Source organism: Marmota flaviventris, chromosome 5 (assembly GCF_047511675.1).
Source record: "Marmota flaviventris isolate mMarFla1 chromosome 5, mMarFla1.hap1, whole genome shotgun sequence".
Lineage (NCBI taxonomy): Eukaryota > Metazoa > Chordata > Mammalia > Rodentia > Sciuridae > Marmota > Marmota flaviventris.
In genome coordinates, this window is record NC_092502.1 from 87,747,877 (window position 1) to 87,764,440 (window position 16,564).

General features: G+C 35.8%; 1 long non-coding RNA gene across 1 annotated transcript in view; it reads right to left on the reverse strand.

Moving 5' to 3' along the window:
• Window positions 1–516: 516 nt before the first annotated feature.
• Window positions 517–16,564, reverse strand: part of LOC114086478 (uncharacterized) — a 194,122-nt gene continuing 178,074 nt past the window's right edge. Inside the window, exon 3 of the long non-coding RNA XR_003581637.2 lies at window positions 517–964. This is a non-coding gene — a long non-coding RNA (uncharacterized lncRNA). The remainder of the gene's footprint in view (window positions 965–16,564) is intronic.

The window sequence follows — 16,564 nt, forward strand, 5'->3', positions numbered from 1 at the left end:
ATGGATTATCAGATGTGTATTTTAGAAAGTATAGAGCTCAAACTCATCCTAGTTGTGCATGCCTGTAATCCTAGCAACTCGAGAGGCTGAGGCAAGAGAGGTCAGCCCTGGCAACCTAGTATGACCCTGCTCAAAATAAAAAGGGGTTGGGGGTATAGTTCAGTGGTACAGTGCCCTGGGAGTTCAACTCGAAAGAGAGAAATAAAGGAAGGAAAGAGGAAAGGAAAGAAGGAAGGAAGAAGGGAGGGGGGAAGGAGGGAGGGAGGGAGGGAGGAAGGAAGGAAGGAAGGAAGGAAGGAAGGAAGGAGGGAGGGGGAAGGAAGGAAGGAAAGAAGGAAGGAAGGGAGGAAGGGAGAAAGGAAGGAAGGAAGGAAGGAAGGAAGGAAGGAAGGAAGGAAGGAAGGAAGGAAGGAAGGAAGATCAGACTAGAGCAAATAATACTGGTAAGTTAGAAGGCTTATTTGTAAAGGAGATGACATGTAAACTTAGTATGAAAATGAACAACATGGAACAGAATTTGAGAGAGATTAAGTTAAACTTTAATTGGTGCTTAATTTCTACAGGACAGAGCCACAAGGGACATAAAAGAGTCAAGAGGGAACTCCAGGTTTCTCTGTTTTCCTGCCAGGATGGAAGGAGGAGTTTTTATTAAGATCACAAACACAGGAGGAGGTTCAGGAAGTAATCAGTTGAGTTTTAGATCTGTTGAATAGAACAGGCTTGTGGAACATCCAAAATGAGAGGTACTGCTTACTCCTCTGTGCACCTGTGACCACATGGAGTTACCCTATGTTACCACGCGGTGATTGTCTATGTCCAGCGCTGACATTTCCTGGACAGGGAGGGCTCTCCATTCTGAAAACCTTCTCTTCAGATTGTCCTTAATCAGCCCAGGCTCCCCCTGGCAAACAAAGCTTCTCCATCTTTCCTTGTTTTCTCATGGCCACCATTAGAGCAGTGCAAACTAGAAAAAAAAAAAAAAAATGCCTGAAAGGGCTGAAGTCCATTACCTCTTCTAGAGAAAGCAAAACTCAGACTGGAGGAAAAAGCTCCCTCCCCTCTATGTTAATAGCTACCCTTTTCAAAAGGGACCATTGCTTCAGGAGAAGTAAGAACTCTCTAAAATAAATTTTAAAAGAAATGAATATCAATTGTGTTAAATATTTTGTTCTTTTAACAGAAAACGTGTAGATGTAAGAATTAAAAATCAATGCCTTTAAAAATGACCCAGAATGACTTAAAATCTGCATACTACAGTGATGCAGCCCCCTCAGCTGTTATCAGCTCAATTCACAATAGCTAAACTGTGGAACCAACCAAGATGCCCCTTCAATAGATGAACAGATAAAGAAACTGTGGTATATACACACAATGGAATATTACTCAGCCTTAAAGAAGAATGAAATTATGGCATTTGCAGGTAAATGGATGGAGTTAGAGAATGTCGTGCTAAGCAAAGTAAGGAAATCCCCAAAAAACCAAAGGCTGAATGTTTTCTCTGATAAGTAGATGCTGCTTCATAATGGGGAAGGGCAAGGGAAGAATGGAGAAACTTTGGATTGGGCAAAGGGGAGTGTGGGGTGGGGAGGGATTGTGGGTGCGGAGAAGATAGTGAAATTAGATGGACATTATTATGGGTGTGATTGCATGAATGCTGCAACTCTACATCATGTACAACCAGAGAAATGAAAAGCTGTACTCCATTTGTGTAAAAATTAAAAAAAAAAAACACTTTTTTTAAAAAATGACCCGGAAGACTGTTTATCTGCCAAGAATACTTGAAGATCTCACAAGGTCTGTGTTTTCCCATTGCTAGTGATAAGTAAAGGCATTAAATTATGCAGAGTTTTCTTCTGTAATTTTGGTACTATTTAGGTAAATTTTCAAATGGATTGAAATAATGGAAGAAATCTCAAAACTGATCTTTGGTTATAGATACTGGATCTATGATTTCATCCTTTGGACAAATGTTTCCAGTTCCTATTTTTCTTTCCAGGCATATATATTTGGGGTGAGCTCTTCTCATATTTGAGTTATATCTTAGCAATCTTGGCTATATTGGTATGCACAAATATTAAACTTATATTTAAAGCATCTTCCATCATATATATTTTAACTAAATTGAGCATTTCTAATGAAGAAAATGGTTCTTTCATTGATATTTTTGTTTATTCCAAATTAAAGGGAGATTTCTGAAAGTCACTGTGAATCATCATGCAATTACCAGCAGCAGAAAGTCTTCAAATAGACCATAACAAGTGATGGACCCAGAAGGAAGTCAGCTTGCTGAGGAGAAACTGATGCTATCCTAAGCATTCGCTGAGTTTCTGGTTTCATATGACAAAGAGCAGATGAGTCAGTTTCTCCTTTTGCATTAGCAAAAGACTTTACATGCTTAGGATCAAAAACTAATCAAAGAAAACCCTAGTTTTATAAGTATGAGCTGAGATGCCAGTGATTCATTTCAAAGATGTTGGCTATTTTCAAACAATTGCTGAGACCTTGCCATTCCCTGAACTTGGGAAGCTTGTTCTAGTTCATGCACAAATTCAGCTTGCCATATGAGCAAAAGTGAGATCACACTGGTTGATCCTGGCAGCGTCTCTGAGAGTGCAGTAATTCATGCTGTCAGTTACTATCAGCAGCAATTTGCTTCTGGATTGGTTCCTGTAAGCATTCATGTGAGCATTCTGCACAAAGGACCAGAGCCCAATATTCCCTTGGATTTCAGGGACTTAGTGTGGTTTCAATATATAATCAAAAGTGCCACGTAGCTCACCACCTCACATTTTGTTTTAAAGAGACAGAGGCTTAACACTGAATTACGTTCTTCTCTCCCTAAATAGAAAGTTGATGGTAGTTTGGAACTTATCTTTAGAACAATTTTTTGTGCTTCAGTGAAATTTACCCTGTTGGTAAAATGCAGAGTAGTTTTTTAAAAAATTAAGTGTAATTATACCTTCTCCACAATAATCATAATAATAATAATAAAAAATTTGCTTAACCACAAAACTACACTTCTTAAATTCAACTCATATATGTGACCAACACTTATTTCTATAGGGCAAATATTGGGAAATAAAAAGTATTATAATAGCATATTCCCTCAATTTTAGTATAATTTCTGAAAAGTCCTGCAGTAGAAAAGTTTAGATATTGCAACATTCAGCTGAAAGGAACATTATTAAAGCATCTCTTCTAAACAGTAGAATTTCATTGAGCTTCAAATAATTTAAGAAATCAATAGCATTCTTGCTACCAAATTATCTATTACTCTTTCTATTTAACTAGCTCTTCCTGCTGAGAACCCATGGACAAGAGAGTTGTGAAGCAGTTCTAATCAGAAGGGGCTCAAAAGAAGTAAAAGCCAGTTCTTTTGTCTAAGTAATGTAGCTTAGTTCACTCAGGAAGGTGAAAGAATGTCAAAATATCACGTGCCTTTATTAAATATATATAACAGATTATAGATATACTATATTTTCATGTATATAATTTGTCATATATATAATAGGTTAATACCAAAGAATGAAAATATGTAAAGTATATATATATTAAATATATGTATTTTTCATTATTTGATGAATTATATAAAGTAATATATATATTAAATATACATATTTTTTCATTCTTTGATGTTAACCTGTGACCTCTTTGGTATCCCTAGCTGGAGAACTGCCTTCCTTATTGTATCAAGCTCAAAAATATAAAAAAAATAAAAATTGGTATCTTACTTGATTAGGCATTTTTTTAGAGGAGGGAGGTACTGGGAATTGAACCCAGAGGAGCTTAAACACTGAGCCCATCCCCGCCTTTTTTATTTTATTTAGGGTCTCGCTAAGTTGCTTAGAGCCTCATTAAATTGCTGAGGGTGCCTTAAAACTTGTGATCCTCTTGCTCAGACCCCCAAGCCCCTGGAATTACAAGCATGTGCCATGGTGCCTAGCACATAACTGTTTCAGACACATTTTTCAGAACTTCTGGTAGTGATACTTAAGGATATTCCAATCAGACTGCTGTATTATCTGTTTTACTTCAAATAAGAAACTTTCAAGTTTCAGCTAAATCCCTTCTAAGTACCATTAATCTAGTGACAATTTTTGTATTTTTTGTAAACTGTTCATGTATGTGTTATAATACAGAAAACTTTTGATGTTCATGAGGATTATACCCTTGCAAAGCCCATAACTGAAAATAATATTATAGCATAGAATTCCTACCCCTTACGTGCAGAATTATTTAGAGTTTAACACCTTATTCTTTCTTGTACAGTGAATCTTTGTCACCTTTTGTGGCCATCTGGATCTTTTGAACAGCTTTCCTGCTGTACCTCATGGGCTCTCAAATTTTATAATCACGCCTCCACAAAGCAACCAGAAACTCACTTGCTCAGCCAATTGGCGCTTGTGTCACAGATAGGATGATAGATTCATCCATAATAAAACCCACATGCAAATTGGATTCATAAAAGAACACAGGTTCATAAGCAGAAACCACCTGAAATGCCTCTGACGGTCAGCACAGAGGCATCTGCCCAGCATCTGGGAGCAGCAGTGGGAAAAATTCTGGCATCCAGTGTCTGGACTCAGCAGTGGAAGTTATGGTGTCTGTGTCCAGGATTAGTGGCAGGGGGGCTTTTTGCTGGAGCAAAAGTCATAATGACACAAAATCAGTAGTGTCATGTCTTCTAAGTCTATATCCTGAGTCTCCCAAAGAACCTGTGAACTACACAGTATTATACAATAAATTTCTTTTCTGCTTAAATTAACAACAGAGGAATCTGTTGTTTACAATTCAAAACACTAGCTAATAAACCCAAGAATCATTGTTCTCTCTCTGTCTTTTTAATTTATTCTGAAATATTTAAGACAAGCACAAGGCCATTTCTTTATCAGTCCTGGAACTTTTCCACATATATCCAACACTAGAAGGATCATCTGGCCTTCTTTGTGTGGAAAGTTATTCATACTTTAGACAAACTGCATATTATCACGATTGCATATTGCCACAAACCATGTGCAATCAGGATCACTCCTGAATAATTTATAATATTATATTCAATACTCCCAATGACCTAGATGATTTATAAAATGACTATCATTATATCCATTAATTTCTTGGAAATTTGCATTCATGAAATTTGAATCTTATATGAGCTAACTTCCTGTAAGCACTATTCAAATCAACGCTGTGATTGGCAATGTTACTCTTCAATTAAGTGTCTAAAGAGAGATCCGTGGAATAGGTGAAGGGGATTGATGGGGAGGAAGAAGGACTAGGATTAGGGAAGAACAGTGGAATGAATCTGACTTAACTTTCCTATGTACATAATAAATATACCACAGTGAATTTTATTGTCATGTATATCTACAAGACACTAATTTAAAAAAAAAAAACTATAATAGCAGAAGGATCAGTAGATAGAGAAAAGGAACCAGGGGAAGTGGGGAGGAAAAGGAAAGAAAACTGAATGAGAGCAAATTATATTTCATGCTTTGATAATTATATAAAAATGAATCCTAATGTTATGTGTAACTAAAAAGAACCAATAAAAATATATTTAATTTTTAAAAAATAATCTAAATTTAAATAACCAGTAGACATTTTTCTCTATAGTTTTCCAAAATAAAAATGGGGGAAGAAGGATAGTAGAATGAATCAGACATTATTACCCTACGTACATATATAACTATAGGACTAGTGGGATTCTACATCATGTACAACCAGAAGAATGAGAAATTATACTCCATTATATAAGATGTATTGAAGTGCATTCTACTGTTATAGTTAACTAATTACAACAAATAAAAAAATTTAAAAATAATAATTATAAATTTGATAATTAAATTCAACCAGAATTAAGAGGTTTCCTTTCCAAGAAAACAGGCCTTAAAGAAAACCACTTGCTTTGGTGGCCCCTAGAAGATCTGTCAGATCAGAGAGCCATCCTAGGACAAAGAAGTCAGGACTTGCCTGAAGGCCATATACTCTTATAGGGGTGGGCAGATATACTGATGTTCTGAAGCAAGCTCATTCTAGTCCACAATAAAATTTTCAGAAATTTTGCAAATCATTTGTTAAATACCACTATTATTAAAAATTAAATTATATAAACTTATGATTACATTCATTATATTAAAAGCAAAGGTAATAAATTTACAAAAACATGATTAAAATAAAGGTAATACATACGCAAATATCATCACTTCCTAATTATTTTACTACATCTATTATTGTCTATGTTCCTAGGGTTACTTATATCTATTCCCAACAAAATATTCAGTGGCACCATTGTGGAAGTATTTACACCACAGAAATTGGCAATCACTGACCATCAGGGCTTGACTTACTGTTTTATGTGTAGACTTAAGAAGGTGATGAAATATTAATAATGAGTAGTGGAAGTAAGGCAATGTTAATAATGCAGATTAAACTTTTAAGTGTGTCCTATTTACATTGTGAATAACTTTTAAAACAGGACACATTCTTCCAATATCAAAAATTGTTATCTGCCTTTTTCCCCACATCCTCACCAATACTTTGTTGTTTGTATTCTTGGTACCTGTCATTCAGACTGGAGTGAGATGGAATCTTAGAGTAGTTTTGATTTGCATTTCTCTAATTGCTAGAGATGTTGAACAATTTTTCATATATTTGTTGATTGATTGTATATCATCTTCTGAGAAGTGTCTGTTCAGTTCCTTGACTCATTTATTGATTGGGTTATTTGTTTTTTGGGTGGTAAGGTTTTTGAGTTCTTTATATATCCTAGAGATTAGTGCTCTATCTGATGTACTTGTGGTAAAGATTTGCTCCCATTCTCTAGGCTCTCTATTTACCTCACTGATTGGGTTTTTGTTGTTTGTTTGTTTTTTGTTTTGGGGTTTTTTTTGTTGTTGTTTTTTCTGAGAAGAAGCTTTTTAGTTTGACTCCATCCCTTTATTGATTCTCTTGTGCTATAGGAGTCTTGTTAAGGTAGTTGGGGCCTAATCTGACATGATGGAGATTGGGCCTACATTTTCTTCCATTACGTGCAAAGTCTCTGGTTTAATTCCTAGGTCTTTGGTCCACTTTGAGTTGAGTTTTGTGCATGGTGAGAGAGAGAGGTTTAATTTCATTTTGTTACATGTGGATTTCCAGTTTTCCCAGCACTTTTTGTTGAAGAGGCTATCTTTTCTCCAATGTATGTTTTTGGCGCCTTTGTTTAATATAAGATAACTGTAGTTATGTGGGTTACACTCTGAGTCCTTTATTCTGTACCATTGGTCTACCAGTCCATTTTGCTGCCAATACCATGCTATTTTTGTTACTATTGCTCTGTAGTACTGTTTAAGATCTGGTATTGTGATGCCACCTGATTCACTCTTCCTGTTAAGGATTGCTTTGGCTCTTCTGGGTCTCTTATTTTTTCAGATGAATTTCATGATTGCTTTTTCTATTTCTATAAGAAATGTCATTGTCACAGAAACCAATCCACAAAACTACAACTACCTTATATTTGATAAAGGGGCTAAAAGCATGCAATGGAGGAAGGATAGCATCTTCAACAAATGGTGCTGGGAAAACTGGAAATCCATATGCAACAAAATGAAACTGAATCCCTTTCTCTCGCCATGCACAAAAGTGAATTCAAAATGGATCAAGGAGCTTGATATCAAATCAGAGACACGCCGTCTGATAGAAGAAAAAGTTGGCTACGATCTACATACTGTGGGGTCGGGCTCCAAATTCCTCAATAGGACACCCATAGCACAAAAGTTAATAACTAGAATCAACAAATGGGACTTACTCAAACTAAAAAGTTTTTTCTCAGCAAAAGAAACAATAAGAGAGGTAAATAGGGAGCCTACACCCTGGGAACAAATCTTTACTCCTCACACTTCAGATACAGCCCTAATATCCAGAGTATACAAAGAACTCAAAAAATTAGACAATAAGAGAACAAACAACCCAATCAACAAATGGGCCAAGGACCTGAACAGACACTTCTCAGAGGAGGACATACAGTCAATCAACAAGTACATGAAAAAATGCTCAACATCTCTAGCTGTCAGAGAAATGCAAATCAAAACCACCCTAAGATACCATCTCACTCCAGTAAGATTGGCAGCCATTAGGAAGTCAAACAACAACAAGTGCTGGCGAGGATGTGAGGAAAAGGGTACACTTGTACATTGCTGGTGGGACTGCAAATTGGTGCAGCCAATTTGGAAAGCAGTATGGAGATTTCTTGGAAAGCTGGGAATGGAGCCACCATTTGACCCAGCTATTCCCCTTCTTGGTCTATTCCCTAAAGACCTAAAAAGAGCATGCTACAGGGACACTGCTACATCGATGTTCATAGCAGCACAATTCACAATAGCAAGACTGTGGAACCAACCTAGATGCCCTTCAATAGACGAATGGATAAAAAAAATGTGGCATTTATACACAATGGAGTATTACTCTGCATTAAAAAATGACAAAATCATAGAATTTGCAGGGAAATGGATGGCATTAGAGCAGATTATGCTAAGTGAAGCTAGCCAATCCCTAAAAAACAAATGCCAAATGTCTTCTTTGATATAAGGAGAGTAACTAAGAACAGAGTAGGGACGAAGAGCAGGAGAAGAAGATTAACATTTAACAGGGATGAGAGGTGGGAGGGAAAGGGAGAGAGAAGGGAAATTGCATGGTAATGGAAGGAGACCCTCAGGGTTATACAGTGGAGGGGGTAGAGAGAGAGGAGGGGAGGGGAGGGGAGAGGTGGGGAGGGTGGAGGATGGGATAGGCAGCGGAGCACAACAGACACTAGTATGGCAATTTGTAAATCAATGGATGTGTAACTGATGTGATTCTGCAATCTGTGTATGGGGTGAAGGTGGGAGTTCATAACCCACTTGAATCAAAGTGTGGAATATGATATGTCAAGAAATTTGTAATGTTTTGAACAACCCACAATAAAAATTTAAAAATAAGAAAAAAAAATTGATCCTTTAGGACCCTTATCAGAGGAAGAGACACAGATGTCTCCCTCTTCAAGTGTGTACATCAAGAAGAAGCCCTGTGAGGCTTTGAGAAGACGAGCCTGGAGGTGGGCTCTCATCACGAACTGAACTTGCCGTCACCTTGATCTTGGACATACAACCTCCAGAACTATAAAGAACCCAGTGTATGGTGTTTTACCTTTTGTTAAAGCAACAACAGTGCTTGAAAGTAAGAGAAGCCCATCCATTGGCTTTGGACAGGCTTGGTGTGGACTAGTGAGGAAAACTAGGAGCTAATATTTTCTGTTTTTCTGTTTGTTGCATGTGTTGACTTTGAACTGACAATTTCCTTTTTTAATTGAGATGGGGTCTCATTACGTTGCCCAGCCTGGCCTCAAGCTTCTGACTCATGGGCTTAAGCAATCCTCTAGCCTCAGCCTCTCAAGAAACCAGGACTATGGGCTTCTGACACTATGTCATCTGAGCTGACAACTGTGACAGAAGCTTTTTTACATTTCCATAGGAAAGGTCCTCTTCCCTTTCATCCGTCCATTGAAGTTCAGCCTAAAACCTCTACTTTGACATCTCAAGCATGCTGTCATTTCTCTTTTCTCCCAGAAGCTTGCCACTGTTGACTTTTTCACATATCTTAGAACTTAAAATTACCCTAGTCTGCTAATAGGTTGCTTAATATCTGGTTATCTGATTTCCCAATAGGCCATAAATGTCTTAGGAAAAAGCACTCTATCTTATTTAGTTATCCTTTCCCTCACTCTCCAACAAGAACTGATTTTGATACGAGAAGTTCCTAACACTGGGAAGTCAGACCTATTTCCAAGGCTTGCTCTTGGATCAAACCAGAAGGACACAGACAGGGGAGGGGATAAATATCAGGGAAAAAAAAATGAAGGTCATTATAACAACAGAGGAGTATGAAAGATGGAAAGCAATTTTTTAAAACAATTAAAAAAATCTTTTTAAAATATAAAAAAACAAAAGAAATGTCATTGGGATTTTGATTGGGATTACATTGAATCTGTATAGTGCTTTTGGTAGTATGGTCATTTTGACAATATTAATTCTGCCTATCCAAGAACAAGGTAGACCTTTCCATCTTCTAATATCTTCTTTAATTTCTTTCTTTAGCATGTTGTAGTTTTTAGCATACTGTTTATAGCAGCACAATTCACAATAGCTAGTGGAACCAACCCAGATGCCCTTCAATAGATGAATGGATGGGGAAACTTTGGCATATATACACAATGGAACATTACTTAGCATTAAAAGAGAATAAAATCATGGCATCTTTAGGTAAATGAATGGAGTTGGAGAATATAATGCTAAGTGAAGCAAGCCAATCCTAAAAAAAACAAAGGCCGAATGTTTTCTTTAATATGAAGATGCTGACTCATAATGGCAATGGGGTAGGGGGAGCATGGGAGGAATGGAGGAACTTTAGATAGAGCAAAGGGGAGGGAGGGGAAGAGGGGGGACAAGGGGTTAGGAATGATGGTGGAATGAGTTAGACATCATTACCCTAAGTACATGTATGAAGACATGAATGGTGTGAAAATACTTTGTGTACAATAAGTGACTTGAAAACGTGTGCTCTTTATGTATAAAATGAAATGAATTGCATTCTGCCATCATGCATAACAAATTAGAATAAATAAATAATTTAAAAATTGTTATCTGATTCAGCAAAGAAATCATTCACATCTTTGATAAATGAGTGAAGTTCTGACAAATATCTTCATTGATTCACTTTCAATTGTTAATATAAATGAAACTACATCTGACATTTGTGTCAGAACTGTGATTTTCATCATTTGCCACCACAGGCTGCCTAGGAATAGAGGAATTTAGCAAAAGTCAGTGAAAGCAGTCTGTGAGAATCAATTTCCTCTAAAAATTTACAAAGTAGAATATTGCATATGTTATTATTTGCGAATCATGTGATATGCATCCTTTATATCAGAAAAGCTTATAATGCATTTATGTACATATATAACCACTTTTTCTTCACCAGCACAACTGGTATAATTATTTATCAGGAAAAATAAATTAAAGCCCTTAATCAATATTTCGAAAAGAAAAAAAAACATGGAAGAAAGGAAGGAAAATGAAGGATAGAGAACTCACTTGAAACATGGAATTCGATTGCCTCTTACATCATGTAACTCTTTAAAGGTCTGAATCTGTTTTCATGCAGACTTTCTTGGTTTAAACTGTCCTATACATCCACTTCCTCTCTTCACACTTATGTTCTCCCTGAAGTGAGGGCACTGGATAAAACTGCTCTGGACTCTGCTCTCTATTCCATGTGTCTATTTTACTACCAACCCAAAGACATCAACTGTGTTTCAGCTTGTAGGAATAATGATTGAGGACCATACAGAGTTGTCAGATTCCCCTGCTGCATTCTCCCTCCCATCACCAACCTGCCTGACCCCTCCTAGAATCCTCACTTTCTTCATGGCCACTTCTACTCTATTCAAAGCTAAAATATTTATAATATATCACCATCAAATGGCAGCCTTATCAGTGAAGAATCATGTACATACACACACTTCTCTTCCCAGAATTCCTGTTCTTCATGTTCTGCCCCTATTACCAAGGCTGCCTACAATTACCCCTGATCAATTCTTAATACTTCTGCCTAACTCACAAATTTAATTTTAAGAGAGAGGAAAAAGGAAAATATCAGATCCATTTGATTAACCCAAGACATAACTGTAACCAGCTAAGTTACCTGATTTTTTGTTTAACATTTTCACTTTATTCTTTCTGCATACTCTCTTTCTCATTCTGGTTGTTCATACTCTTCACTAACATAACTTCCAGACTGGTGGAAGGGAGAAACCAGGTCTATCCTGTTCTCTGTGCCTACATTGCCCAATTCAAAGTGAATAACCAATAAATATTTACAATTGGATTTTGATAATCAGTCAACCATCTTTCTGATCTTACTGTGAAATACTTTCTCCAGGAAATCTTAATCCTTGTGGGTGCCATTGTTTCAAATTCTGCCAAATGACAGGCTAACCAGAGCAATTATCTGTACTGTGGCAAAAATGAAGTTACACCCAGAACATCACTTCATTTTAAACTAAAGAAAAGAGTCCTTCTTCTCTATCCTTTTTATGACAGCTAACACTTTCTACTTTGTATTACATTTATAAGTGAACATATCTCTTACATGTTTCTGTGGGCAAAGGAACTGACATTTATTTTTTATCTTCTACTTATCTTGCACATAAATGTACTCAATGACCCCAAATTCAGTGCTAAGGATATTCCTGAGGTGATCCTTAATACCTGAGTGGACATCAGGCCCAATGACCAGCTGGCAGAAGTAAATTGCTAGAAATAATGAGTTTTTACGTTTCTCAATTGAGTAAATCTCTCTCTCCACATGCATGTGTGGGCATGTATGTACATAAGTTCTCCCCACAAACGTATTTAAGAGAAAGATTAGAGGAAGAAATGAGAAATACATATCTTTTAGCTAATGCTTATTAAATACTTGCTCTTAGAGTCATGAATTATTCTGAATATTTTTTATGTACTTACTAATTTCATCATCATAATAATACTATGAGTTAATGTCATCATTCCCATGTAACAGATGATAAAAGAGAAATTATGTAATTGGTCCACAATTAAGCTTATAAGCAGCAGAGCTGGAATTTAAACACACAAAGTTGGCTTCAAGTGAGTCCACCCCTAGTGACCCTGCAATTCATATTATATCTGATCCTAACAACCATTCATGTATGGTATTGTGGGTTGAACCCAGGGGCCTCTACCACTGCTACATCCCTACCTTTTATTTTGAGACAGGGTCTCAGTAAGTTGCTCAAACTTAACTTGAAATTGTGATCCTTCTGCCTTAAACCCCTAAGTAACTAGATTTACAGGCATGTAACCACCACACCCAGATCAATCCCCACAGAAATTTTATGAGGCAGGCAAAAGCCATTCTGCCAAAGAAAAATAATGGCTAGGAAAGTTGAGTAAATTATCTAAAATTACATAGTAAGTAAGGAATGGTCCAGTAATAAATCATAAGTATAATGACCCCAAATTCAGTGCTAAGGATATTCCCGAAGTGATCCTTAATACCTGAGTGGACATCAGGCCCAATGACCAGCTGGGAGAAGTAAATTGCTAGAAATAAGATTTTTTACATTTCCAAGAACACCACTGAGTAAGTAATCTAGCAATATCTGTTAAAATAAAAATGTACAACTTTATGAATCTATTCTGAAGAATTTTAAATGCACTAGAAAATAAGGATTTACAAGCAAGTATATTTGTTATGGTTTTGATTGTGATGAAGAGATTGGAAACAGTCTGAATGTCTGTCAATAGTTAAATAGTACATACAAAGAAAAACAGTAAAGAAGATCAACACAATCAAGATTCCTTCTTTAAAAGGTCAACAAAATTGAAGAAATCTTAGCTAGATTGACAAAAAGAAAAAGAAAAAAGATGCAAATTATTAAAATCAAGAATGAGAGAAGACATCACAATAATACATCTTGAAATGAAATAATTAGAAGAAAGTGAATACTTGGATGAAAACAAATGACACAACCCAGATAAAATATACAAATTCCTAGAAAGACACAAACTACCAAAATTGACTCAAGAAGAAATAGAAAATCCAAATAAACCTAGAAAGGGAAAAGCATTGAATTAGTAATTTAAAAATTACCCTCAAGGAAAAGCCCAGGCCCAGATGTTTTCACTGCTGAATTTTATTAAATGTTGAAAGAATTAAAACCCAAACACGTCTAAAATATAGAACAAAGAACATTTCCTAACTCATTGTAAGAGGTTAGTATTACACTTATAAGAAAACTAGGTGAGACAGAATGATGAATGAAAACTATAGACCAAAATTACTTATCAGTATAGACACAAAAATCCTCCACAAATACTAGCCAACCAAATGAAAATAATATATTTAAAATGATTATACACATAGTCAACTCTCCTAGAAATAGAAAGTTGATTTAACATATGAAAATCAAGTAATATATTACACCATGTTATTACATTATAGTTTGGAAGTCACAAGTTCAACTTAATAAATACAAAAAAAAAGCATTTAAAAATTGTAACATCTTTCATAATAAAAATATTCAACAAAGTAGTAATAGAGAAGACTTTCTCAGCATGGAAAAAGACACCTATAGAAAACATACAGCTAACATTCTAAATAACACTATAAGACTGCATGTTTTACCCTGAAAATCAGCAACAAGACAAGGATGTTGGCTCTTGCCATTTCTATTTTACACTGTACTAAAGGTATTAGCCAAAGGAATTTATCAAAGGGGAAAAAGTCATCTCATTTGGAAAAGAAGTGGTGCACATATCTATCTGCAGATAATATGATACTGTATATAGAAAATCCACAGACATCTACAAGAACACCAAATGAGTTCAGTAAGACTTCAGGATACAAGACCAATTAATGGCAATTATATTTATATAGAGATGTTCCTTGATTTTTTATGGGTTTACATCCTGATAAACCCATTATAAGTTGAAAATATTTATAAGCCAAAAATGCAATGAATGGACTTAACCTACTGAACACCATAGTTTAGTTTGGCTGGCCTTAGTATGCTCAAAATATACATTAACAGTTGGGCAAAAGCATGTAACACAAAGTCTATGTTATAATGAAATTTTTAATATCTTATATAATTTATTAAACACTATATTGAGAGTCAAAACCAGAAATTTTATTTGCTACAAGAGACACAGATGGGCATTCTGTTGACATGAAAAGAAAATGTAAATCATAATATCCAAAAAACACTGGCAACACAGTACACCATAGAGTATAGTTGTTTGGTCTTGTGATCTTTGTTTGATTGGGAGCTGGAGTATACTGCCAATGCCCAGAGTCACAAGGGAGTATCTTACCATACATCACTAGCTCAGAAAAGATCAAAATTCACACTGCAGTTCCTACTGAATCTGCACTGCTTTCACATTATCATAAAACCAAAGAAAAAAATTTTAAGTAGAACCATTGTAAATAAGGCATCATCTATCTCTACTAGCAATGAACAATTGGAAAATGAAATTAAGAAAATTCTATTTTTTATAGCATCCAAAAGAATAAAATATCTAGGAATACATTTAACAAAACAAGTGAGACACGAACAGTGACCACTAAAAAATGGTGTAGAAGCAATTAAAGACATAGATAAATGGAAAGACATCCCACATTCAAAGATCAGAAAGTTATTTTTTTGAGGGATGGCGGGGGTACCAGGCATTGAAATCAGAGGCACTTGACCACTGAGCCAAATCCTCAGTCCTATTTTGTATTTTATTTAGAGACAGGGTCTCACTGAGTGACTTAGCACCTCACTTTTGCTGTGGCTGGCTTTGAACTCAAGATCCTCCTGCCTTAGCCTCCAGAGCCACTGAGATTACAGGTGTGTGCCACTGAGCCTGGCAGAAAGTTAATATTGTTAGTTTAGCAATACTTTAATTAAAACCTCAGCTGCCTTTCTGTAGAAATTGGCAAGATGATCCTTAACTTCATATGGAAATGCAAGAATAGTCAAAACAATTTTGGAAAAGACCAAAGTTAGAGAATTCACAACTGCAAAATTTACAAAATTATAATAACCAAAACAGTGTGGTACTTGCATAAAGACATACCCAAAGGTCAAAAGAATAGAATTGAGAATTCAAATGTAAATCTTTGCATTTATGGCAAATTAGATTTCAGTAATGCTGCCAAAACAATTCAATGGGGAAAAATAATCGTTTCAACAATGGTTCTGGGATGATATATGAAGAACTTTCACAACTGAACATTATCTACAAGCAAAAGAATAAAATTGGACACTATCTCACACCATATACAAAATTTGACTCAAAACAGGTAATTAATATAAACATAAGAGCTAAAGCTATAAAACTCATATGAGAAAATTGTGACTTTAGGCAATGATTTCTTAGGTCTGATATCCAAAGCAAAAGTGGTAAGAGAAAAAATAAATGCCGAAGTCCGGCTGCAGCAAAATAACGGGGGGGGGGGGGGGGGGGGGGGGGGTGACGAGCAACTTGTGTAGATTGATACAGCAGGAGTGGGAGCCGTTTATTGCAGGACAGGAGCAGTATTTATACATTCCACACAGCTTATCTAATTAGCATAAACTAGATACATCAGTCAACCAATAAGGAATCTCCACACTTAATGGCTCGCTTTTGTTACTTCTCAAACCACTCCCTCTGGCATTTTGCCAGGCACCATCCAGACTTGTTTACGAACTCTAACATTTCCCTGGCAAAATGCCAGGTGTTATTTTGACTTGTTTACAGACTCTAACAAATAAACAAGTTGGTCTTCATAAATTTTTTAAAATTTTGAGTGTAAAGGACACAATCAATAAAGTGAAAAGACAACACAAAGATTATTTAAAAATATTTGCAAACCATATATCTGATAAGAACCTTATGTTCAGAATACATAAAGGATTCATAACAATGATTAACAGCCAATCTAAGAAAAAGATGAGTGAACAATGTCAATAGATAGTTTTTCAAAGAAAAATATATGAATG